Source organism: Lissotriton vulgaris, chromosome 9, assembly GCF_964263255.1.
Source record: "Lissotriton vulgaris chromosome 9, aLisVul1.2, whole genome shotgun sequence".
Classification (NCBI taxonomy): Eukaryota; Metazoa; Chordata; class Amphibia; order Caudata; family Salamandridae; genus Lissotriton; species Lissotriton vulgaris.
Window position 1 is genome coordinate 263657910 of NC_141697.1, and position 26532 is coordinate 263684441.

Genomic DNA, 26532 nt, shown 5'->3' on the forward strand with positions numbered 1-26532 from the left:
TTTGCGGCTGGGTGGATGGCTTGCGCTGGGCTTGTAGTGTAGTTCCTAGTTTCCCACTAGGCCCTGCGCATTGGAATAACATAAACAGTAGTATCGATGTAGAAGTGGGGATCTTCCAGGCCTCTACTGACTATGCTAAACTTAATTGGGTTTGTTACCAACTAGCTCAGAGGTCACTGGAAACTTTCTTGACTGAAATAGGAAGTGATCAGCTTCCCTGGCACAGACAAGAAGGGATTCAGTTTTCCAACAACCGTGCAACATGACAACTTTGCTCCCCAGATCAAGAGTCGATCTCTAGGGTCGTGTGAAACAATAGACATGTATTTCACTCAGTCAGATTAGTGCAGTTTACTTTCACAATATGTAGAGAATAGAGAGACGGGTGTTTGTCAATAAAGGGTTAACATTTATTGAAAAGTCTTTCTTCTCGTACAAGAGAAATGAATTGCCACAATTGCAAGACTTGTTATTATAAAAAGTACGTACAGTAAGATAAGTATTGCAAGATAATACTGTAAAAGCATTGATATGGTTTCTTAGCCATACAATGGTTTAAAAGTAATAAAACATATATACAGTCATATATACATTAGGCTAAAATACTCAACTGGTGCTTCTAACTACGCCTACCCCAGTGTACCTGACCTAAGCCTAATACTTGGGAGGGGAGTAAGTAAGTAGCTTTAAGTTAAGTTGGTTTTGCCAAGGTTTGCTTCAAGAATTCTCACTAAGGGTTTAGTCAACACCATACCTCTGAATAGAATGATGGAGGTCTGGTATCTCCTTCAGGGTAGAACTCGGTATCCCAGTCACCCGCAAGGGTAGACCAGAAACGCTGGAGCTGGATTTCTCAGCAGGAGAAAGGCAGCGTCTCTCTTCAGCGCGTCGAGGAGGAGGAGGGGGGACAGCGTCCGCGGGCAGCTTGCATCTGCTGGGCTCTTGCAGGGGACGGCTGTTCAGCTCCTAGGTTCACCACACCATCGTTCGCGCTTTAGCAGCGATAATGGTATCAGCAGCTTGCAGCGAATAACAGCATACAACGGGCAGACAGCAGCACAGCATTTGCTTAAGGCAACGTTGGTAATATTTATACCTGACAGGTGCCTAGTTTGACGTAAGTTTGCTGGACATAAGACGTCAATTAAAGATGTCACTAGGAAGTGATCGCTATCAGTTGCTCATTAGAGTTCCATTACTTATCAAAACACAGCAAGCGGGGATTTCCAGGTTTGCTGAGTTTTTATCTTGTTGAAGAACTCGGAGTGTTAATCTAGGAATTTTCAGATAGTGACTTCTGCTCTGTCATTGCACTAATTGGTTGCAAAGGAAGTGGCAGAGAAAACTATTCTGGAATGTGGCTCTGTTCGTGTGAGGCCAGAGATGACTTTCTGAATATCGCACTTGAACGGTTATGCCAATATAGGGAATAAATGGATTTATAGCCGAATAGGGGCATAAGGTCACAGTATCGATCAGGATCCTAGATAAGCACGCAACACCCACTCCACGGGTTCATGTCCATCAAATTACTAAAACTAGAGCAATAAGATGCATGTGTAACATTGCCCACCCCAAAATACATAAATGCATTTGAAATAGGCGTATATTGTAATACGTGAAATTTATATACTGTACGTTTTTGAAGCATAGAAATCATTCAAAAATTATAGCATATGAAATCAATGAACAATTATGCAAAAAAGAATTACACATGAAATATATCTGAAACAGAAGAAGGGCGAGATAAATCATCACATATAAATGCATTGCAATAAATGTGCTAGAGGCTGGTGTAAGTTATTATGTCTCTAGATGTGTTTAGAAATAGAAGTTGAAGCTTCTGTTCTCTAAGAATAGTTTTTACTTTAAGCAAAGAATTGTTCGTGCCAAAAAAGGGTCAATATTAAAAAGTGTTCAATTTAAAAGAATTAATGCTTGAACGGGGAAATAGAGTTCCAACGCTTTTAGCAGTTTTTGTTGTTCAAAACTGAAGGCCGAATTCAGAGTTCATGGGAACGCTGTGTGTCGGAAAGCTTCTCTAAAGTTATTGTTTCTGTTCGGGTGAGAACATCATATCAGACAGGCTCTCAAAGAATTGGTCTACAAAATCAGGTGACAGTTCAACCAAATTTGATAGTGCTGTAACTTGGCAGGTGTGAGAATGATTGCGGTCATCATAGTCAGGATCAGCAATGCTCACAGAAGGTCGTACCTGGGTGATGTTGCTTTTGTCACTCGCTCCACTGTTACCACCTCGTCGTAGCACAGGAGTCTCAACGAATGCCGTCATCAGGATTGGTAGCCGCTGGGGACAACACAATGCTTGAGCCGTTATCGGACTGAGCAAAGTATCGACGTCCATTGGTACTGCTGATGGAAGTGAAAGACAGATGTCCAACACGCACTCATCTCAGCATAGCATACATCGAAGTACCGGTAAGATACAGTTCTGCCATATAGGTCTAAATGAAAGGAACCAGGTCATGTTTAGATCTCTCAGCCTGGCAAATCCAAGGACGTTAGTTATCCTGTCCCGGTAGCGCATTGCTAGAATTGTCTCTTCCATTCCCATGGGAGCTATGTCTGAGCTTTGGCTTGCCATAACGAAGCAGGACGGTCAAAAAGAAAATCCCTGCTACAAGTCCCAAAAATAAGGGTATGCCGCCAAAAACAGAGTGGACAAAATTAGGAACGATTCCCAAAATTGCTTGAAAAGGTGTTAGCAGTCCCGTAAAAATCGTTTTAAATATGCCTGGGATGCCTGTGGCACTAGACATGTTAAGGAGTTGGCTAAGCATTTCTACGAAATGCACGGGGCAATTTGTTGATAAAAGTTCATGAACTTCAGTAGCTGTCCTTGCAACTAGAAGATCATACGTCTCTTTTGATGACGTTATGGGCACTGTTGTCTGCAAAAGCACAGACTTCATTTTGCTTAAAGTATCAATTCGTATAGAATAGAGATTCAGACGAGGCCAGATGGGAGTCTCTGTGTCTACAGGCCCGCTCAGGAACAATGCCTGCATACAGCATTTGACCATGGATGTTACTCTTACTAGATAACTTTTCCCTGGCACTAGGCCACAACATCTGTGATCTGTTCTAAGAATGTAACTCCCGTTTGCAAGTTGCATAAAGAAGGGCTCTATCTGAGTTGCAGGTGTGACTAGCTGGTGGCATGAAAGGTTGTTAGAATTTCCATCACAAGCTCCGTGTAAATTAATACCCTGGCACAAAAGTATACCGCTTAGTGAATGTTTACAATTTTCACCACTAAGAAATACATTTTTGTCGCTGTCACTATAGCAAGAATGTGTGTATGGTAATTTCCATTCTGATTTTACATATCCTTTACCCAATCGTTCATACTGGCCAGTAGGTATGTACTCAAGGCACTTTGTAAATCGGAAAGTTGTTATCGGAATGGTGATAATTCCGTGTATTATCCATTCAATGACAGGACTTTCTGACATTGTCAATGGTAATCTCAAGTTTTTCGATGCTCAGGATTGTATAGTCTGCTCCTTTCTGTGCCAAACTGATTTGTTTATCAGTAAGGTTAAAAATGGAAAATAATGACGTTGTGTTGATTAAACGCCAAGGCACATAGCCTGAACGAAGATTTTGCAGCGTCCAGCCCAATTGTACAATAGAACGTAATTGAGATTGGCCATGTTGTAACATTAGCAAGACTCTGTCTATTATGTCAAAGGCAGAAGATACAATATTGTCCAACGAATATATTCTGGAGGACAGAGTCATTAACCCATTGTCCACTACAGAAAGTGATTTTTCCAAATTAATACGATCAATTTCTCGTATTTTTTCTGCTGTTTCAATTTGTGTGACTTTCCAAGCCTCGTTGTACGCAGCATAGATACTGGTCGCTATGAAACGCTTTTGACGCTGTTTGCGTGGTCCAAGAATGAAATCGCGCAAATCAGCACCATCTTTTAGTAAAGACAAGTGTTGCTTAATTTCAGCCAGTGTGGATGATCCTAGCCATTCAAGGCAGAGTTTCCCTACACTGTATGTTGTTACTATCCCTGGATGTTGTCTCTGGGAGTATCTCGGGTCTTGTCTGGTCATTTTTAACCCCTGTGTTTTGTTCAGGAATCTATCTTGACAGTTGTTTGTGTCTGTAGGCCAGATTAACCACTTTTTCCAATCAGGATGTGTTCTGTTAAAATGTAAAATTTGTGAAACGTCTAACTCAATATCTGTAGTTGTATTTTCAGGTATTGGCTTTGGAATAGACGGTGTTTTAAGGTCTTTGATCTTAGCTAAACCAAGACAGGATGTTGGGTGTATTGTGTCATTTAAAAACATCATTTGTTCTGGTATCATGCAGGTTCTGAATAGTGCTTCAAGTCCTTGTACCTGCCAATCTTTTGTACCCCAAATGGTTTTTGTTTCAATGTTATTTTTCCAATAATCAAAACCAAATGTCATCATTTTGTCATAAAATGCTTCTGAATATATCAATTTAGAATTTGTCAGCATTGTTTTCATTCCTGTTTTATCTAACAGTTTGCAATAAAACGTTTCTGCATCACTGGTGTTAAACCCTGAGAAGTACTTGAATTTCTCAAAGAATGCTTTAGAACTGCTTTTAGGTGGTGTAGCACAATGTTCCCATTGATTATACATAAAAACATTTCTAGGCTGTGCAGATTTATGCAAGTAATGATCACCATAATGTGTGTAGCAGAATAATTGCTCATAACTAGATGAACCTTGTAAATAATCATGTTCTGTGAATCTAGCTGACCTTAAGCATCAGACATCATGTCATTAATACTGTTAAAGTCCCAATCATCAGAGAATGTACTAGGTTTTACAAAGTCACTTAAGGAAACCTTCAGTTGATGAGGATACTTCAGGATTTCGACCGGACCATAGATCTCATAGTCTGTTTTCTCCCATACTACCCCACCAGGTATTGGAATTGCTGTGACATTTACTGTTGACAGTTCTCTTTTCTTCACGTGGGATGATCTGTGTGGTTTCAGGACTAGGTTGATGTTCTGACTTGCTGTGTCCATTGTACTATATTTTCCCTCAATGAATTTTCCCAAACAAAGTACCATGATGAGCCAAAGCAGGAGGAAAAATACACCTAGACCGAACCAGAACTCTAACCAAGGAGAAATAAGGTAGATTTCCTTCAGTTGACGAAAGAGTTCCGTTGCTTTTTCTTTAAAAGTCGTTTTTGTTTCTGGCATCACTTCGGGGTCGTTTTGATCTTCAGAGAAGTTGTCGAAGTTGATGAAATAACCAGAGGCAGTTCTGTCAATTGTTGGGATTGTTCTTTCAATCTGTCTCTCGGTAGCACTTTCTGATGCCACATTATTGTAGACTGGTGTTTCTTGACGAACTGTTTCAATCTATGTCTCAAGAGGCACGAGTTCCATGGCATTATTGCATAGTCCTCTGTGCACTGCAGGCTGATCGAATGTGATTAGTCTTTCAGTTTGAACCTCTTGGATTGTTGCAAGTTTGGGTATTCTGTTGTTTCTTGGGAGTCCACTGGGCCTACTGTTGATTATAGGCCACATGCTTGTGGTTTTACCAGGTCGATGGACACGACTCTGTTCTCCTTTTTACCAGCAAGGGGCGGTAGTACAACTGATCTTGTTCCGGTGACTGCCAAGACAGGTACTGCTTTTCTGTAAGAAGGCCCAAATTCCTTCTTCACCGCGATTTTTTCTCTGACTAGATCCCCAATCTTTGGAATCCAGACAGGCCTTGCTGGGGCTGTTGCTTGTGGTGCCTCGTCAGTGGTAGATGGCTGTTGCTTTAACTTTATGTTGCTTAAGGATTTTCTTGTTTCATTCAATTCCTGTAAAACAGCCAAACGATCTTTGATGTCAAAGTCTGTTGTTTTTTCTTGTACCACTGATATCTGACTATCGAGGTCCTGAATTTTCATTCTAATTCCGAACAATAGTTTGTATGGGCTGAAACCTTTTAGAGATGTTCTTGGCAAATTGTTAAGACTGGACTGGACACTTATTAGATGTTTGACCCACCCAGCGCCTGAACCTAATACCTTCGCTGTTATAGATCGCTTTATGTCCCGGTTTTTTCTTTCAACCACACTATTCCCTTCGGGGTGCGACGGACAAGAATACCGCAACCCAATTCCCATGCTGGCCATGGCCTCCTTATAAGCTCGAGAGCTAAAAGCAGGACCCTGGTCAGCATGCAACGTGGTAATTGCGTATGTGCCGATAAAGACTCGCAGATCTTTTATAACCGTTCTAGCGTCAGCCAAGCGCTGGGGGCCGCACTTTTTAAGTGTGTTTAGCCTTAACTATGTACAGTGGGACGCGCTTCTCTTCTTTGATTGCGCAGATAGACCGCCTTATGCTGTCTATCAGGGTTCCTGAAACTACACTGGCCTGTTCATTACTGCGATCTCTGTTGCAGTCTTCACAATTTTGAGCAAAACATTGGATATCTATGCTCATTCCTGGCCACCAGTACTCTGATTGTAATTCTTTCAGAGAATCCTTAATTGTTTGATGTCTCAGACCCAACCCCATGTGTGCTTCCAGTAAGAGGAAGCCCCTCCTGCTCCTGTTTGGAATTACTCTGTCCCCCACTCCAGGGATTCGAGCAAAAGGAACGGAGTTTGCATCGATTACGTATGCATAATTGAGTGGATAGTTCACGGGCAGTGCTGCACAGTCGCCTTTTACGGTCGTTTTTACTGCCAGCATGGTTTCCCCGTCTATGTATTTTTCTGTACGCTTTTTTGTGGCTACGGAAGCCGGTTTAGTTGCTTCCGCTGTGGCTGTATTAGCCAATGAATTCGCAAAAATGAGAATCACACACGATAAGTGTTGGGAATTCACGTTCTGCATTTTCGAGCGCCATCTTTAAACATCTGATTTCAGTTCTCTGAACCGAACAGTTTCTTACAGATTCAGTTTTTGTTACTTTCGGTCTAAATTTACCGCACAGCCAACGACCTTTAACAATCGCACAGGCTGCATCGTAGGATTTGCTCTCTACGTTGAAATGCTGTACAAATCTATCTGTATAGATTATACAAGCGTATTGTGGGAGAGGCAGAAGTTCGATTGGCAGAGGATATTCTTCTTCATATTCTAAATCATTCAGTTCTTCAAATTGCGGGGCGAAATAGTATTTCACATCTTCTGCTCCTAGAGAATCTACACACGGTATCCATTTCGGATCCAGTGACACTGTAGGCAGGTTTACTGGGCTGAATAGCGCCTCGAAGGCGGATTCCGCTGTGAGGATATTAATCCGTTTGCCGTGTGCTAGTTCTCGTTCATTTGCTAATGCAATTTGCACTGCTTTCACAGTTCTTTCTGTGAGACTGAATGTTTTTTCTGCTTGTGTGTACAAGTGAGATTTAATAGAAATTGGTACCTTTTCTCCCTCATTAGAGGTCAGGTACGTGAATCCGCATCTTCCTGGGATGACTCGGATTACAAGATCGCGTGTATTGTCACGTGTATCTAATTTTGTTTTAGCTAACGTGTCTGTTTGCAGTGATCTCAAAATTTCTGTGTGTTTTTGAGTCCAATTGATTTGTTTAAAATCAGGTTTAATTAGTTCGTAGAGAGGTTTAACCCTCTCTGCGTAATTTAGAATGTAAGTTCTTCCGAAATTCAGAAAACCTAGTATGGATTGTAAATTCTTCAGCGTTTTTGGAGCTTGGAGTACAGCGCACTTCTCTAAGAAGTTGTCCGCTAGGCTTTTTCCTTCACTTGATAATTCGTACCCTAAAAATAGTACTGTCAGATGGGCAATTCGAGACTTTTTAAAGTTGAATTTGTAACCGTCTGCTGCGAACCCAAGTATAATGGTGTTCACTCTTTTCAAGTGAGTATCCAAGTCGTCGTCTGTGAGATAAATATCATCTACGTAAGATAATGCCTCATCATCATATATTTGTAGTAACTCTGTTACCCTAGCTGAGAATAGTCCTGGGCTGTTCTTGAACCCCTGTGGGAGTCGACAGAATTTTTCCTGCGACCCAAATGCTGAGAAAGCGGTCAAATATCTGCTTTCTGGTGCAATGTTTTGACAAAAGAAACCATTAGATATGTCTAATGTCGTTTTATATTTTTTCCTAACTGTTATTCATTAGGGCTGCACTATGCGAGTTTTGTACTGCAAAAGTTTTGCAACATGCATTAAGGTGTCTGTAGTCCAAAACTAGACGATATGAATTGTCTGGTTTGGAGACAGGAAACAAAGGATTGTTCATTTGAGAGGTGCATGTTTCAATCACCCCCTGGTATTCAAGTTGATCTAAAATCTCCCCGACTTGTTTTTTAGCTTCTTGCTTAATGGGATACTGCCGTTGGGCAGTTGGTTCACTTTTTAATTGGATTTTGTGAGGAGGTGAGTCCTCATCCCATCCTACATGATTTTATATAATGCAGGTGCCTGGGCTACCGCCCATTTCCTTGCATATGTATATTTTTTGTGAATCGGAATGTGATTCGAGAAGGCAGGCATAATCACTTCTTCGCCACGAGGGCATTCCCTGACAAACTCTGGGGGCCAATCTTTTTCAGCTAACAGAATATCGTAGCCTTTTGAGAGTTTATCCCAAAATAGACCTCTTATTTTCCTAGTCTTATCACCCTCTATGCGCAATGTTATTTCGTATATTTTATGGGGCTCGCTAAGTCTGGTGTCGGCAGTTTTCAACCTGAATGTATTCATTTGTGTCCACTGTCTCCAGATGACTCATCAAGATCTTGCGCGCTATACTGATTTCTGCTGCACTGTCCAACATTGTCAATGCCCACTCCCCGTTTTTCAACTGTGTCCTCAGTATTCTCGGCATGGTTGATTACTCTAATACTGGCTACCTTCTTTTTTGGAAATTGAGATTTTTTACTCTGAGCTGTCTTTGGACTTGGTGTGCTCTCCTGGGTCTGACCGTCCTCTTCTTTCCGATTTCTGCGAAAAAGATCGAGAGGGACGTGTATCAATACTTTGATATCTATCAGGTTTTTTCAGATTATCCCTATTTCTAAGGTTATATCTTTTCTCAGAGGGCTCCCTCTGGGGAGACTAGTGTTCTCAAGTCGGAGTTCTTTCCCTCCGTCGAGGAGACCTTCCTCTGGACTGGAAAACTTTTTCCTTGGGAGTGGATTGTTTATTTCCATCCCAGCTCTTTTTAGGAGTGTTTAAATTATTTTTAATAAATAATTTTTCAGGATTTTCGAGCAGTTGGGGCTTTACTGGTTTTCCACCCAAGCTGTCTCTACCTAATTCTTCATAGCATTTTTCTATGATTTTAGCAAGCTCAACTAGCTGATCTTTTATATCTGTTTCCTTCAACTTCTGGCGGATCGCCACAGATGCTGCTTCTCCTTTTATGTTGGCTAATAATATAGCCGAGACCTGCTTGAAGTCTTTCAGTAATTTCATACCAAGATTTAAAGCGGGCTCTGGACCGTATTCATTTTGAATCTGTTTTAGCACTTCTGGTATTACCGCCATAGACGGAACACCGTGTGTTTTTGTGTAAATGGAAGCAAAGACTGTACCCCAAGTGTCACAGTCCTCCACGTGTGGTGCGATTCCCATAGGAAGGCAGATTGTCAAGATTCTGTGTTTCTCTATAGGGGTAGTATCAGGAAATACTGCCTCTATTTGAGTGATTTTCTGTGCTAACCAGAAAGGAATTTGTTCCCGTTTTACGGGTGTTTTACCAAGACATGACTGTATGTTCTGTGGTGTGATTTTATTAGTGTTCCCCTGATGAGGGGTCAGCTGTGGTACATTAACAGCTGGTTGGACTGTTGCAGTCCGCATTACATATTGGACTAATTGCCTATGTATTTTAATTAATGTTTTTAGCTGTACTAACAGCTCCTCTTTAGACATTTTTGCAATGTCAGGATGTGGTGTGTAGCTGGCTAGAACCGGCCACGTTGCTCCTGGTCTACCTAGTGGACCGAGCCTAGTTATGTGATCATTATGTTTTAGGGCGCCATTAAACCAGAGCAGGTGCTCTTGGAATTTTAGTGGGATTTCAGTCTCCTCGAAAGGAGCGTACTCTTCCGGAGGTTCCTCTATTTTGTAATAGTGAAACTCTTTTGTTCTAGTGTTTGCCGCTGGAAAGTTTATCCATGAATAGAATACCTCTGTCTGCCGATATTCGTGTGCCTCTATCACGAAAATTACTGTACCACCTTGTGGTGTCAGTCCGTTCTCTATAAGTTTTAACGTTATAGATTTTCTTAAGTGGACCGGGATGTCGATGGCATCTGGGTCAGTCTGTTCGGGACCTTGCTGAGTCGCATCTGCTGCGGCCCCAGTGGTTCAGTTTTCTCCTGGCATTGTATAAATGCAAGGTTCGCAGAGTAGGTCTCCAAGGAGACAAAGATTAGGTGCACAATATTTTGGAACACTATCCTTCAACGTTGAATAAACCAGAGCTTTACATAGGAATCTCTTCCTACTGAGTTCGGGCGGATTTTAACCTTTCACCCACTCCAGACGTCTATTGGAGTATTTACGGGAGAAAGGGGTCTGTGTGAAAAATGCACGACTGAGTTACTCTAACGTCTTGCGTTAGTTTATCGCCTTACCAAACGTTGAGCGCCATGTAGTGTAGTTCCTAGTTTCCCACTAGGCCCTGCGCATTGGAATAACATAAACAGTAGTATCGATGTAGAAGTGCGGATCTTCCAGGCCTCTACTGACTATGCTAAACTTAATTGGGTTTGTTACCAACTAGCTCAGAGGTCACTGGAAACTTTCTTGACTGAAATAGGAAGTGATCAGCTTCCCTGGCACAGACAAGAAGGGATTCAGTTTTCCAACAACCGTGCAACATGACAACTTTGCTCCCCAGATCAAGAGTCGATCTCTAGGGTCGTGTGAAACAATAGACAGTTATTTTACTCAGTCAGGTTGGTGCAGATTACTTTCACAATATGTAGAGAATAGAGAGACGGGCGTTTGTCAATAAAGGGTTAACATTTATTGAACAGTCTTTCTTCTCGTACAAGAGAAATGAATTGCCACAATTGCAAGACTTGTTATTATAAAAAGTACGTACAGTAAGATAAGTATTGCAAGATAATACTGTAAAAGCATTGATATGGTTTCTTAGCCATACAATGGTTTAAAAGTAATAAAACATATATACAGTCATATATACATTAGGCTAAAATACTCAAGTGGTGCTTCTAACTACGCCTACCCCAGTGTACCTGACCTAAGCCTAATACTTGGGAGGGGAGTAAGTAAGTAGCTTTAAGTTAAGTTGGTTTTGCCAAGGTTTGCTTCAAGAATTCTCACTAAGGGTTGAGTCAACACCATACCTCTGAATAGAATGATGGAGGTCTGGTATCTCCTTCAGGGTAGAACTCGGTATCCCAGTCACCCGCAAGGGTAGACCAGAAACGCTGGAGCTGGATTTCTCGGCAGGAGAAAGGCAGCGTCTCTCTTCAGCGCGTCGAGGAGGAGGAGGGGGGAACAGCGTCCGCGGGCAGCTTGCATCTGCTGGGCTCTTGCAGGGGACGGCTGTTCAGCTCCTAGGTTCACCACACCATCGTTCGCGCTTTAGCAGCGATAATGGTATCAGCAGCTTGCAGCGAATAACAGCATACAACGGGCAGACAGCAGCACAGCATTTGCTTAAGGCAACGTTGGTAATATTTATACCTGACAGGTGCCTGGTTTGACGTAAGTTTGCTGGACATAAGACGTCAATTAAAGATGTCACTAGGAAGTGATCGCCATCAGTTGCTCATTAGAGTTCCATTACTAATCAAAACACAGCAAGCGGGGATTTCCAGGTTTGCTGAGTTTTTATCTTGTTGAAGAACTCGGAGTGTTAATCTAGGAATCTTCAGATAGTGACTTCTGCTCTGTCATTGCACTAATTGGTTGCAAAGGAAGTGGCAGAGAAAACTATTCTGGAATGTGGCTCTGTTCGTGTGAGGCCAGAGATGACTTTCTGAATATCGCACTTGAACGTTTATGCCAATATAGGGAATAAATGGATTTATAGCCGAATAGGGGCATAAGGTCACAGTATCGATCAGGATCCTAGATAAGCACGCAACAGGCTGGTATGTCAGACTGTGTTGGCTTGCACCTCCAGCGGGCGCTGTGCTGTTCTGGACATTCTGTCATTTGACAGATGAGCAGCCAACCCGGAAGAAAGTGTAGGAAACTGGGGAATGGTGGCATGCTCAAGTTCTTAAACATGATGCGTAAAAAGCCAGAGAAGGAGCGGGTAAGTATTGAATAAACAACGTTCTGTCTTCGTAAGCAAAACCTTTGGCCATTCATTACATTGATGGAGATTGCAGACTTGGTTGCTTGGCTCAATAACCAACAGTTGGATGGATGAGTAGGGGGTGGTTGAATGAGTTCACGTTTGGTTGAAAATGAATTAAGACATAGCTAAGTGCAGTACGTGGTCTCAGAGCACTCGGAAATGGTGCGTTTTCACCTTTTTATTTCAGCTTCCTTACAACCTCACCAACCCCAAATACACCAATCTTAACGAAACATGCATACCCTGAAACACAAGGCATTAAACTGTGACCCAAACCAGGAGAAATAGATACAAATGTAGAGGCTAAAGGGGTGGGGTAAAGTTGCACCATTTATGCTGGAATTGTAATTTTATGCTGCCACTGTTCTGTGTCTATACTGGGAAAAATCAGTAAAAAAAATCTAATGACAAAACTGCAGTACGCGAAACCAGGAAACCATACCTCATCCCAGATTCCACTTGACTACCTTGTGTTGTCCCTGGGACTAGTGCCTACTTTTCCTTCATCATTGCATCAGTTTAGGTTGTGTGCTGCACAAAAGTAAAATATGGGGCAAAAGACAACCTCTTCTTTGTGTACTAATGACATCGTCATCAGGGTGGTAGTAGGAACATACATGTTTACAAGACTATGATTACAATTTATAACGTATAACAATTACCACTCCACCAACTTAATATACTAAATTGAAATGTGATGTGTTGCTCTGGGCCTAGGCCTAGAAACAGCAGACCCCTTCACTCCCTCCTTCTAAAGCCGCAGAGGGTCCCCGTGGCATGTGGTGACACTGCAGGAGTAGGTAAGCAACCCGATGCAAAACCAAATACTTCAGATTGAGTGCGGTGTGATGGGAATGTTTGCGTTTGCTTGTAAAGCGTCAAAGCGCTGCAGGCTGGTAATGTGCCCAGCCCTGCCTACAGCAACAAAACCTGGCCCCACTGTCAGTGAAACCACCCGACCTTCCCAGGCCACAGGGAGAATGCCAGGGTCCGGTGCAGCCACCCAGGGCAGGTCTACTCTATCATCACAAACCGGTGAATAGTAACCGGAAATGAAGCAGCGTCAAGGCACTGTCCGCTAACAGTGAAGTGGTAGGGACCAGCCCGGAAAATGCCTTTCCGGTAGAAATGCCCTAGTCCCTAGCAGCATCTGACCTTTGCCCTTTGTAGACTTTGAAAAGGAATGGCCGGATCTTCACAGTGCGCCTATCTGTCCTGGCTTCACAGTGCGTCCCCCTATCTTCTCAGTGCGTCCCCCTATCTTCACAGTGCGTCCCCCTATCTTCAGTGTGCCCCTATCTTCACAGTGCACCCCTATCTGTCCTGACACCATAGTTTCACCTGGATGGAAACCGAAGGTGAGCATCCTGGAAGAATCTGGACCCCTCCCCCTTCGGCTGAGCTGCTTCCTAGGGTCAAACTGGGCCCCTCTTCCAAGGGTCATTTTGAGCAGTGTTAAAGGGGGTGTGTGCCAGATTAATTATGTTGCTTTTTATTGAGACTAGGTACGTATACATATTTAGACATGCCTCTTTTCTTTACAATACGATTCTTTTATTTTTTTTGTATATTAAGGGCTTCTGTTACTGTTTTCTATTTTTTTAAACAAAATCAAAGTCTGATTAATCTTTATGGTGCTGCTCTACACGTCTGTCTGCCCACATTGTCTGTAATGCAGCACAAGGGATGGTGCAGTGTTGTAGCATCAGTGTTTATGATGTGCTCGTTTCACAGTAAACATTTTCCTGGCTTCTTTTGCTGGAAGTGGGGCTCGTTTTCTTATTTTCCATGAGCTCCTATATAATTAATTTTCTTAATTGCGCATTTAAACCATCTATTTAGCCTTATAAGATACAGAATGTTAGAAAACTTAGTTTCCATTGTGTTAGTGTAGCATTCTCACCTTTTCTCTGCTCTTGTTTATGACTGTTCAGAAATGTCAAAAATCGGTTTGTACAGGGGTTTCTTTAGGGTGTGACAGATATGATCTAGCCAACGTGATTTGAGGAAGTGTTTGTTAATCCAAACACTGAGAAATGTTTTTAGGTAGACTTTCAATGCAAGATTTAGCCTTAGCCGACCCCAAATCAAAGATTCACTGTTTTATATTACCAGTACAGCCCTTCCAACCTCATCGGTGTCCAAGACATAATAAACATTACAGAAAGCAATTCTCCATCTGCAGTAGTCCTTTTACTTTTCTGAAACCCCACAGGTCTGCGCCTCGTACAGGTAGCCAGCGCTTTCATTCTGTAGGCTTCAATAGCGGATTCTAGCAATCATATACCTCATTTATTCAATAAAAGTAGGAGGGTGCCTGAGTTCTGGCTCGTAACAGACTTGCTTTTTGCAACTGGGTTTTCTGTGAGAAGTAGCTGTCAATACGTATTCCCAGTGCTTAATTTGAGCCGGCGGGAGCCTCTGGCACAAAATTGTTTTTGGGGACCAACACTTATTTCACCTCATCAGACATTTCCAAAGAGTAAGAGAGCGAAAAACACACAGAGGAAAGGAGGAAGAGAAAGGCGTAAAAAACAAAAGCAGGTTCCTGCAGTAGTGAGATAAAGAGTGCCTGTCTGTTGATTAAAGAGGCCTGAGGTGGATTCAAGACCCCACAGCCTTGGTATTCGGCACTCAGCATTTAGTAAGGTTTATTGGACCTATAGTAGGATTCGAAGCCTCTCAGTAGGAGTTGCATTCCTAGCTCATTCCATGCCTGGAGATGAATATCATCAGCTGATAATAGCATTGGTATTTTCTCTCCTCCCATTACTGGTATGTCCACGTTTAGTTCCGGTAGACGGTTACCCACGTAATTTTAAAGTTTTAATAAAATAGGTTGAAGGACACATCCTTGCCTGTCTCCAATTTGGATCTGGAAATCAGATGTGCATTCCAATTCTGACCTGTACCTGACCATAGTTGTATTCATTCTCTGGAGGCAATACCGGGCGGCAAGGAGATTTTCTGGCAGTCCTTGTTCTTTAACCCCTTCCACGCGGGGCTAATGGAGGAGGGGCCGCGCGCGGCGCCGCGGTACTCGTGACGAGCCCAGCTTGTCATGCTGCACAGTGGAGCTGTGCTCATGACGAGCTGGACTCGTCACGACTCCACCCACTCCTGTAGAACGCCCGCACAGGCGGGGAATTAGTCGCGCGTGGGAGGGCTGTGGCAGTTATGACGAACGCAGCTAGTCATGAGCACAGCTCCACTGTGCCTCATAAGCATGGAAGGGGTTAAGCAGAGACCAGAGGAGGGCTCTGTCAACTGAATCAAATTCTGTTTTTAATCTCTGAAGACCATGCACATAGTAGATTTTTTGAACATCACATGTTTAATGCCTGTGAAGTAAAGTCTCATTGATCGGTCTACAGTCCACACTCCTTTTCTGAACCCTGCTTGGTAGTTAAGCAAAATATTCTTGTTTCCCGCCCAGCTTTAGATGTAGTTGGGAAGAAATTTGCCATGCAATAGGTCTCGCATTTACGCAAGTTTAAGCTATTGGCAATGTAAATGACAATGCCTTCTATTTATGTTTTTAAAACGAAAGCAGAAATTGGCATTATTTGCAATGTCAATAGCTCAAACTCGCGTGAAAGTGAGACCTATTGCATTGCAAATGCTTGTTCCTTCATCTCAGTGGTAGCAGATCCCAGGAAGCGATCTTCATTCCTCCGATGGTGTGTTGGTACTTCATGGCCCCAGCAGTCCTCCGTCGATGCCCCTGAGCAGGGCCGGCTTTAGGGCAGTGCAGCCGCACTGGGTGCTGACCTGTCAACGGGGGCGTTGACCTTTGGCGGGGGGGGGGGGGGGGGGTGCTGTGTTTAGCAATATATTATGATTGGAGAGATGAGAGGCAGTTTTGCCCGTTGTTAGTGAGAGAATGCGATGTGGCGGTGATGTGGCCTAAGAGGCGCCAAAAGTGATTGTCACAGCTGCCACCACCAGCGCTAGAGACGACCCTGCCTCTGGGCTCCCACCATGCCCCAGTGTTAGTCAAACTGTGGCTATGGGGTGCTGTATTTGTCAGAAATTAGCTTGCACTTCTGTCGGGGCAAGAATTTTGTAAAAGGAGGAGGAGGGTGGAATCGTGGCAGAGCCTGTACAAAGAATAAACACGTATACATCAGTCATATCAGTCTGAATAATGAGGAAAAAACTCGAATATCAGTACCATGAAGTTGACGTGGCGCGTCACTTCTGGCTAGAGGAAGCCTTGTATGGAAACCTTGTTCTTATGGGGCAGTGGCTTGCACCCAGCCGTTTAGCAGAGAGCGTTTATACTAGACTGTATTTATCAGAGGTGAAAACCCCATTGAGCAAAAAAGGTTTCAGCACCGCTCCCACTTCCCCGTGTTGTGAGTCTGAGTCCGGGCTGGTGCAGCTTCCAAGACACACATTGTTCTTCCGCTGATGTGGGCTGGACTGCACTGGAGATGCGGCCTCAGTGACTGCCTCTCCCTACAAAGTATTTTGCAGTTCATCCAGAGGGTGAAATACAAGAAAAATGATTGAAACAGTGTTAAAGTAATCAATGGGAAATACATTCTTTTAGGCTAAGAAAGCACAGCGGGTTAAAGTGAGCACTACGAATGTCTGTGTAACCAGTCAAGGGAGTGAATTCTGGTTGGTGGAATTGTGACGTGTTTTCATAGCGCTACGAGGCCCCAGTCTGTGACTGAAAGCATTGTGAATATACAAGCCATTCTTTAAATATGGTTTTGCACACAGTATAAGATAGTATGCTGCACAATGTGCAGAGTATTTAGGCCCTGATTTCTAGCTCTTTGCGCCCGGTTGGAGTCATAAAGGTGTCAGAAACCCAGCAAAAGTGTTGTTGTGGGATTTACTTTTCAACGCAAATGATTCTAGCCCTGTGTGCTGCCTTCAGGACTCCTCTGTGAGTTCTGTATGATTTCAGCTGTGTGGAGCTTCTTCCAGCCGCACCCCATCACTCCTATTGGAGAGTGTGAGCGAGCTTCTGAGGCAGTTTCCTGTTGGTGCTTTGGGTCTTTAGAAATATGACTTTCTAGCTATGCCAACAAACAGGAGTGCGATCTAGCTCTGTCCACGGACCGGGCTAAGATGTTTTGTATGAGATCACTTCATATTTCGGTGTGTTGCACTTTACTACCCGTTTGCTGAGGCACCACTGACTCCTCTCCCTGTGTACTATATTGTAATGCCACCTCTGTCCTGGTCTGCTACACTTCTCTTGTGCTGAACTTCGTGTTCTGATTTATTGCAATGTTTCATTTGTGCTAATAGTTTGTGCTTCTGTTGCTGTGCTTCTTTGTTGCTCTTGTCTCCTTGCACAGTTGTTTCTGTTCTGTCCTATTTTGCTTCAGTTCTCTCCTGGAGTGGTGTTTGTGCACTTCCTACCATCTGATGTATTGTTGCACTTTTACCAGTATGGTCAACTTCTTTTTCTGTACTCTACTCACCATATACTGTTGTACTGCACCCACCTCAGAACGTTTGCAGGTATGTTGCATTTCTCTGCGTTTCTCTACATGTGCTGCTTGTTTCCCTCTTTTTCATTTACTGTTGTGGAGAACTTTTTTTTGTGGTGTTGTGCGCTTCTCTCTGTGACTGTTGTGTGAGGGCTCTTCTCTTCCACTGGTGTTTGTACACCTTTCCTCATGTGCTGCTCTGTTGCACTGATCTGTGCTGCTGCGCTTCTTAGTTGGTATGTTGCACTTTTCCCGATTTACCTGTGGCTACCCACTTCTTTCCCTGTGCTGTTGTGCCACACTTCTTCTGTTTTGGTGTATTGCACTATCCCTCTGTATGCTGTTAAATTAATGTATGCTAGTGCATCACACTTCACCCCAGGAGCTTGTGCTTGGGTAGCATGTCTGTCAGAATGACTGTGTATAACATTTCACCCCATGTGCTGCTATGTTGCATGAGACATGTGCCACACAGTGCTGGGGGGGTGGGGCTAAACTATTTCTGTAACTATTAAAAAAAGTTCTTTCTCAGGGGATCTCCTTTGATGATCATAAGCACTGAATAGTCCGGCCCACGTGCGGGGATCCTGGAGCGCTTCTTTACAATATGTGTTCTTGAGTGTAGATGCTCGCATTACTTCAGGAAAGGCAGGATTAGCACTACATTTATTAAAACGTTTACAGCTTATAAATGAGACTGCATTGGCATTTGCTTTAATTTGTATTTAAAAAGGGTCTATCGATATTAATAGGATAGGAAAATTACCAGGAGCAGAGTAATTTGTCCATATAAATCTCATTCACAAACTTTTTTTTAAAGGAAAATGGAGAAGGAAGAGGACAACGTGGACTAATGGGCTGCAATTCTGTGGATATGCATGTGCCTTTAAGGGCTCACAGCCCACCAATATCCCATCATGTCCAGCAGGTGGCAGTTGCCTCAGATCTTTTTCAGGCTCCTGGTGATAGGCTCTTGGAGCACTGAGCTCGCCTTTTTTATGTTTCCCTCAAAAATCTTGCTTGGACTTTTTGTCAACACCTTTACTGGATGGTTTTGAACAATTACTGCGCTTGTGTGTCATTTTCTAACAGGATAATAATTTTTTTAGTCAAATAAAGTACCATCTTTATTTGACAGATGCCCTGTCTGTGACAGAAAGAGGGCAAATCAGATACTCCGGATCAGTGTATTATCTGCCTTCTTGACAGTCACATTTCTGACAGATGTCAGCACTGCAAGATCTTTTCCAGGCATACCATGAGGGACAGGGAGAAGATCCGCTTTCATGGAACTGAAAAGCAACAGATAGCAGCAGGCACAGTCTGAAGGTGGTACTACACGTGAGCGAGGAGAGGGTCAGTCCTCTACCAGGGCTCTTTCACCTACCTCTGAGGACTCCAGAAGAGGGAGATCCAATACAAGAAGTAATCCTCAAAACAACGTTGTTCTCAGTTGATGCCGAGAACATCAACGTCCAGATGAGATATGGTGCCTACATGCTCACCGGCCAGAGTTGGGTTGACGTCAAGGAGGAGATTACAACGAGGTAGAGACACCGGAGGTCGACATTGAAGGATTCCATGACGTTGAGACACAGACGGTTGACGTTGAGAAGTCGGTCGGTGTCGAGACATAGAGGACAACCAATGTGGAGAAGCCTGTTGAGGCATACCAGATCTGCGGAATGGGTCAGGAAATCGAGACTAAGAAGGTTGGCATCAACCTCTGACTTAAAATATTCCAGGGCGTATTCGCCATTGTCGCTGGTCCTTATTCTGGACTCTCTGCAGCCTTCTCCATCACCTCCGCCAGCTCCTTCAATGCCTACACCATATACTTTACCTCCACCTCTTCCTCAGACAGAGGCACCTTTTGGAGCTCCTTTACTGGTGAGCCCTCCAACTTCCCCAAGGAGATCAACGTTTCCTCAGCGCCAAGTCCAGATCTCGTCATAGATCGTGAACAAGAGTGATTTTCAGACGTCTGTCACCAGATCAAGATCACGATCCAAATGGAGGGATTTTTATTCCACCTCCTCCTCTAACACTGGAGGATGCTCCCCAACGCGGACTGATTCACCCTAGCCAAGGGTCTTGCCAGTTGCTGATATTAATATGTTTGAGGAGGTGCTGTACGAGGAGCTACAAAACGGAATATTTCATTGCTTGCTCCATCAATGGCCACATCAGCAATATTTGAGACTCTTCACTAACATTCATCGTCAAGACCCCTTCTACCTGTACTTCCAGGTTTATTAGAACCAGCCATTGAATTTCTCCTTACACTAGCATCAGCCAAAGCAGCTCTGTCTAGGCTTTAGAGAAAATAAAAGCCTCCAGAGTAGGACCCCTCTTTCCTATGGTCAGACCCACCTCCTGACTCAGTTGTGATTTTGGATGCATAGAAAGTTTACACAACTAATCCTTCCTCCATGGTTCCACCAGACAGGGAGAACAAGAAACTCAACCTTGTAGGGTGCAAGGTATGTGGCACAGCTGCCACAAATATGAAAGCGTCAAGTGCATCTGCCCTTCTCGGCAGGTATGATCGAGCCTTATGGGACTCCCTACAGCAATAGGTAGACCACCTCCCAAGAGACCGCAGAGAGGACATCCTATAAATCCTGAATGAAAGCATGATGGTTTCTAATCACGTGATCAGCAGCTGATTCATCTTTTCTAGCAGCCTATGGTTACTGCCATGGATTGGCACTCGGGCGACAGGAAGCTCAGCAGAGAATACCCACCTTCCTTTCTCTAGTAACATTCTGTTTCAAAGTCATACAGACGATGAGATGGTGTGCTTGAAGAGCGAGATTGAGACCTTAAAGGCGGATGATCTGGAGAAAGGTAAGGAGCAACAAAAGCTTCCTTACAAACTTTAGGAGAGGTGTTTTTAATCCACAGAGGTTTCAAACCCAACAGTGGTTGCAAGGACCCTACCAACAGCAGCAAAGGCCTTTCTAGGAAGATCAAAACCGTCAACCAAAGGGAAGAGGCAGCCACCAATCTGCCCAAGCAGGAATGGCTCCTACATTCTCCAAACAATGAGCCTCTGCTTCCCCTTCTTCCGTTACCCCCTCCAGTAAAGGGAAGTATTTCAGAATATCCAACAAAGTGGAAATTCAGCACAAACGATACCGAGTTCTGCATAGTGTACTGAATGGTTATTGTCTCAGATTCACCAGTCCTCCACCAAATATTCCACCAAAAATAAATCAGCATCTACAGATGCTGAGATCAGAAAAGAACATCCTTCTGAATAAACATGTGATGGGGCTCGTACCTCTCAACCAACGGGAAACAGGGATTTATTCCCGTTATTTCTTGATGAAAACAAAAGGTCCCAAAAATTCATTCAGACCCATACTTACTAGATCAGAAAGTCACAAAGAAATAGACAAGGAGAGAAAAATTGAAAATGTTAGCTTTACATTAAATTTATCGTCCAATCCATCAAGGAGACTGACTCTATTGCTTAGATCGTCAGAATGCATAGTTTAACACTCAGCCAGAAAACAACACAAATTCCTGATATTTGTAATAGAACATGATCAGACCAAAGTTTTCAGCCCCCAGAACTTTTTCGAAGGGCATGGCAGTGGTCGTTGCACATCTTGGGAAATTCTGAATTATTAACAATCCATATCTAGACATCTGGCTTATCAAGGCTTGAACGCAACAACAAGCATAATATCATTATCAAATAACTATCTCTACTCTCAATCAGCTAAGTCTTCATGTCAGGCACCAGAAAACTGGCATATCGCCAGTCCAGTCTCTTCATTATCTAGGAGCAACTATCGACACCATAAAAGAAAAAGTATATCCCTAGGAGGAGAGACTTTTATCCTTATGTCTGAAATGTCAATCTCTCATGAAAGTCTCTCATCCAATGGTGAGAAATGTCATCTCTTCTAGGCTCAGGGGCATTTTGCATACTCCTGGCAACAATTGAGACCACGTCAAAAAAGAGAGATTCCCTTTGGGCACATTAAGCAAAGTCAAATTGACATAACATACAACATTAATACAAGCAAACTCCGAGCAAAGCAATAGTAAACCAAATTCTGAAACAACAAATAAATTCCAAATGCACAGTTTTATTTAAAAATTAAAAATGAAGTTAAAAACCAAATTTAAAAAGGTTATCAATAAAGGGAAAACAGACAATATTAGGAAACAATTATATTCAGAAATTCATCACACAAGTTCCTAAAACAAAACCAAGGGGGGTAATCAAAAGGGTATTATTCAGCGTCAGTCAGAATAGTCCTTTGATTATATAGTGGATTCTCTCCCCCAATCCTCAACGCGTTTCGACAGGCCTAGTGTGGTATAGCCGTCTTCTTCAGGAGAAATATTAGCTGTTTTCCCAGATAACTTAGAGGGAGGCGTGATTGTCCTAAAGGGGATAGATATCTCCCGTCTTTCTCATAGGATATATTTCCTGTTGCTAAGCCGTCTCTGATACACAATATTGCCAAGTCTTATATATATTTTCAACAATCTTATCAGTGGGTGCTTAGCAGGACCACTTACACGAGTGGATATATCAATCTCGTCACACTCTTTCCGTCTTATAACATAAGCTTTTCATGCTTACACGCGGTAGCCAAATTTCATTCGTTAAAAATATCCAATTAATGTACCGAATCGGGACTCTGTTTGTGAGCCAGTTCAAAATCAATAGGGGATGCCTTCGTCTTCCCGCTCGCTAGTAACTGCTGTTTCTTTAAAAAGGGACCAATTCGATTCCCGCATGTGCAATCCGTGGTGTTCAATAGACAATTGAGACCACTACAAGAATGTCTGGAGGACCAGTGGAGTCCATACTCTGCTAATAGGGAAGACAAGATCATACTTACCCATAAAGCAAGGCAATCCCTCAAATGGTGGTGCAAGCTGAAAAATCTCCTACAAGGAATGCCTTTCCATCAGGATGTTGCCTCTCAGACAACAGTGATGGATGCCTGTCTGTTAGGTTGGGAAGCACACATGGATCGCCTTCAGTTTCAGGGAACATGGTCTGCGAAGGGAATGACTTATTGCAACCTTCTGGAACTAAGAGCTGTTCATTTGGCCTTAAAATCTTTTCTACCATCCTACAAGACAAAATCCCTTCTTGGTCAGACGGACAATGTAACAGCGATTTACTATCTAAACAAGCAAGATCCAGAGCCTTGTCACTGGAATCCCAAACTTATGCAATTGGTTGCTAACCAGGGCTAAGAAGTGCCCTGAGAATCACTTCAACCCATCTACCTGGTGGCCAGAATACTCCAGCAGATTCCATAAGCAGGGTTCTTCAAGAAATGAATGAGTGGGTTCTTCTGCACTTGGAGTCTTCTTCATATAGATTTATTCGCAACTGTGGAAACCAAAAAATTACCAAACTTTGCCTCAAGGTACGGTCAACCAGGGACATCAGGGAATGCCCTATGAATTGACGGGTCGAGCAGATTAATTTATGCGTTTCTTCCAATTCCCCTGATTCCGTCAGTAAACAACAAGCTGTCTCACTCGAAGGTTCAATGAAACGAAATGAAATACCAGCATTTGTAAAGCACACAGCTACCTCTGGAGAGGTGTCCCGGTGCTGGAAGCCGTCTGGAAGATTAAGCGAGCTATTGCCCAGAGTCACATGGTGCTGGACTAACCTGCCGGCAGCACCGTGGATCGAACTGTGAACCTAGTGGTCTGGAGTCAGGCACCCTGGCCACTGTCCCACACGTCTTCCATATGAATGATATTGAGAACTCTGGAGTGGCCTTGACAATGGTGGTTCGGGGACCTAAGCCACATGCCAGAACTTCCGCACATGAAGCTGCTGTGCAGACCAGACCTTCTCATTAAATTTGGAGGCCAGATGGTGCATCCTGATCTCTCCTGTTTGAGTTTTGCAGCATGGCTCCTGAACTTGTACAATATGGACATTTAAATTTGTAACAGGAATGCATGATCTCAAAGAGGCTAAATATCCATTAATGCATTCAGCTTACTCTTTTAAACAGTCCAAGAAGAAGCTATACTACCATACTTCCTTTATTTGGCCAAATCTAGTTTACAATTTTCTTCTGTTAAGGTCCATTTGGCATCATATACTGCCTACAGAAAAAATCCTTCACAAACCTCTCTTTTTTCTAACTCCCAGTTATTACAGATTTATTAGAGGGTTTCAAGAAGGTTTATTCTCCAATATGTTGTCCTTCTCTCCTTTGGAATTGAACTTAGTACTCTGACGTCACCACTTTTCGAACCCAGTCATAAAGCCGCATTAATAAAGCCTCATTACATCACCTTTCTTGGAAAGCGAGATTCCTAATTGCTATCACATTAGCAAGTAGAGTTAGTAAGACTCAAGCTTTATGTTCTCAAGAACCATATACAGTTTTCCTTAGCAGCAAGATGGTTATGGGAACTCATCCGAAAATATTTGCCAAAGTTGTTACTGTGCGTACTTTCTTTCAACATCCTAACACTTCAACAGAGAGAGCTCCCCACACTTTAGATGTTAGACGGGTATTACGATTTTAGCTTGACAAAACAGGACATACACAAGTCTAATCAATTGTTTGTAAACTATGGCCCTGTACGTACAGGTATAACTATCTAAACAATCTATAACCAGGTGGATAGTTTCTTGCATCCTTTTATGCTACCAAAACCAAACAAAACTTTGTCCGGTTGACCAAAAGTACATTCCACTAGAGGGAAAGGAGCTGCACCTGCTTTGAGGAGGAATATTCCTATTGCTGAAATATGCAAAGCAATTACTTGGAAAACACACGTTTACGAGACACTATTGTTTGGACGCAGTTGCTAAAACAGATGCTCAAGTAGGGCACCCTGAGGAATCCCTTGGCTTAGCTATTTCTCTTTTTCTCTTCCACCTCAGTTTGTAGGGATGGGCTTGCTACTCTATTCAGTGCTTATGATTATCAATGGAAATCTCCAAGAGAGATGAATGGTTTCTTACCTATAATCGTAGCTCTTCTCAGGGGAATAGCCATTGAAATAATAAAAAACCCATCCTTCTTCTGGGTGGAAGAGACTGAGTAGATCGTCTAATGCCTTAGTTTTACTACTGTTTGTTCTGTAAAAAAAGAAGTGATGTACCTGCCACCTTCTGTGTATAAAGGGATATTGGTGTACTGTGTGCCCTTAAAGGCAGTCACTTTTCTTATCTGCAGAACTGCAGCCTACAAGTCTACATTGTCCTCTTCTTTCTTCACCATTTTCCGTATGAAAAAGGTTTGTGAATAAGATTTATAAGGACAAATTATTCAGCTCCTGGTAATTTTACTGTTTTTTAAATTATAGTAAAAGCAATTGGCCAATGTAGCTTCATTTATAGGTTGCAAAACATTTCAATAAATTAAGTACTAACCCTGGCCTTCCTGAAGTAAGGCGAACATCTATTCTTAAGAATATATATTGTAAAGAAGTGCTCTGGGATTCCTGCACGTGTGCGGGCACTATCCAGTACTTATGATCTCAGTGGAGATTGCCCCTATAGAGAACTAGGATAGCAGGTAAGAAACCAATCCTTTTTGCACACCAGTTTTGTGCATGCATATGTACATTATTGGCAGCATTTGGCCATCTCCACACCCTCATCTGCTGATGTACATCTTTCTCTACCTATGTGCTTCATGTCTCTTGTTTTATTTTATTTCTACTCCAGTACTTCACCGCTGCAATGTATTGCACTTCTCATTTCCTAATGGTATTGCACTTTTCCTCTTACATGTTACTTTTTCTGTTGTGCGTCACAATTTTGTGCAGAGGTTTAACGGAGGCTCCTACGGTGCATGGAGGACCGAACCTTTAGGCTTCTCCTACCCTTCAGGGGGCCCCTAACCGGCCCAAGATCAATGAATATTTGTGAGATGTGGAAGACTCAGGGGGCCCTCTTCATAATCTGCATCGGTGTGCGTTACACCACTGATTGTGTGTTGCACTTTTCTCCTGTGTTGTCACATTTTTCCTCCTGTATCTTTCATATCTTCCAGTCTGCAGGTGTGCTGCTCTTGTCCCTATGTTCTGGTGAGTTGTGCTCCCCCCCCCACCCCCCCCAAACTCCAGTATGTTCTTCTTCCCACATCCTAATTTGTTCTTCTCTCCCCCTCGTCGGTGTGTGTTTCTCCCCTCCTACACCAATGTGTTGCACTTCTCCCAGTGTGTAGCTTTTTCCATGAGTGTGTTCTTTTCCTCCCACTGTGCTAGACTTCCCCTGTGCATTACTTTCCCTCGTATGTTATGTTCTTTCGTTTTGGTACATCCATCCTATGTTACATTTCTGCACATTCAACCCAATGGCTGTGCGTTTTGGCCCACCTGCTGCATTTTCCTCCTCATTCACAATTCCCTTTATCACTTGCTGATTGGTGAATTTCCTCCCACCGCTGGGGATTAAGATTGATGCAATCCCCCAAAGGTACATTTTCCTTCTCACATGTGGAAAAATTTTGTGTCTGCTAGTATGTTGAACTTTTCTCTTGTGTACAGGAGAGGTGCGTCCATAGGAGCGCAGGGGCATTGCCCCCCTGTGTGCCAACTGTCATTTCAAAAATATATAGATTTTTTTTTCAGGTTTAAAGTAAGTTTGATAAAATTGTGGCCCATCAGTGACTTCTGTCACCACGTTGACACCCAATGACGTACCATAGGCTTGTCCAAGCATAATTATTAGCAGCCACCCTGCCTATCACAGTGAAAATAAAGTGCACGTCAGTATGGCTGTTTCCCCTCCCCGAGTCTCGGGCTCGCCCGCCCCCA

At 43.1% G+C, this 26532-nt stretch overlaps 1 protein-coding gene across 4 annotated transcripts in view; it reads left to right on the plus strand.

Moving 5' to 3' along the window:
• The window catches only part of FLVCR2 (FLVCR choline and putative heme transporter 2), a 505902-nt gene that overhangs the window by 411347 nt on the left and 68023 nt on the right, over positions 1 to 26532 (plus strand). The window lies entirely within an intron of this gene.